Source organism: Marmota marmota, unplaced genomic scaffold (assembly GCF_001458135.2).
Source record: "Marmota marmota marmota unplaced genomic scaffold, marMar, whole genome shotgun sequence".
Lineage (NCBI taxonomy): Eukaryota > Metazoa > Chordata > Mammalia > Rodentia > Sciuridae > Marmota > Marmota marmota.
In genome coordinates, this window is record NW_025999949.1 from 36,447,401 (window position 1) to 36,447,629 (window position 229).

Below are 229 nucleotides of genomic sequence, written 5' to 3' on the forward strand. Positions count from 1 at the left end.
TGCTGGGCCATTGGAGGCCCAGAAGCCCACAGGAATGCATGGGCACCCTGAGCAGGGAGGGCCGCCCACCCGCCTCCGACCCCCCTGGACAGCCCTCGGAGCTGAGGGCGCCTGCCCCTCCCCCAGCGCAGCCTTCTCAGGACACAGGCGGGCACTGTTCGGAAGCCGCAGGACTACAGAGTGCCTTTTGTGGCTGGTGTCTGGGGACGCCATTGGCCGTCCAGGGTGG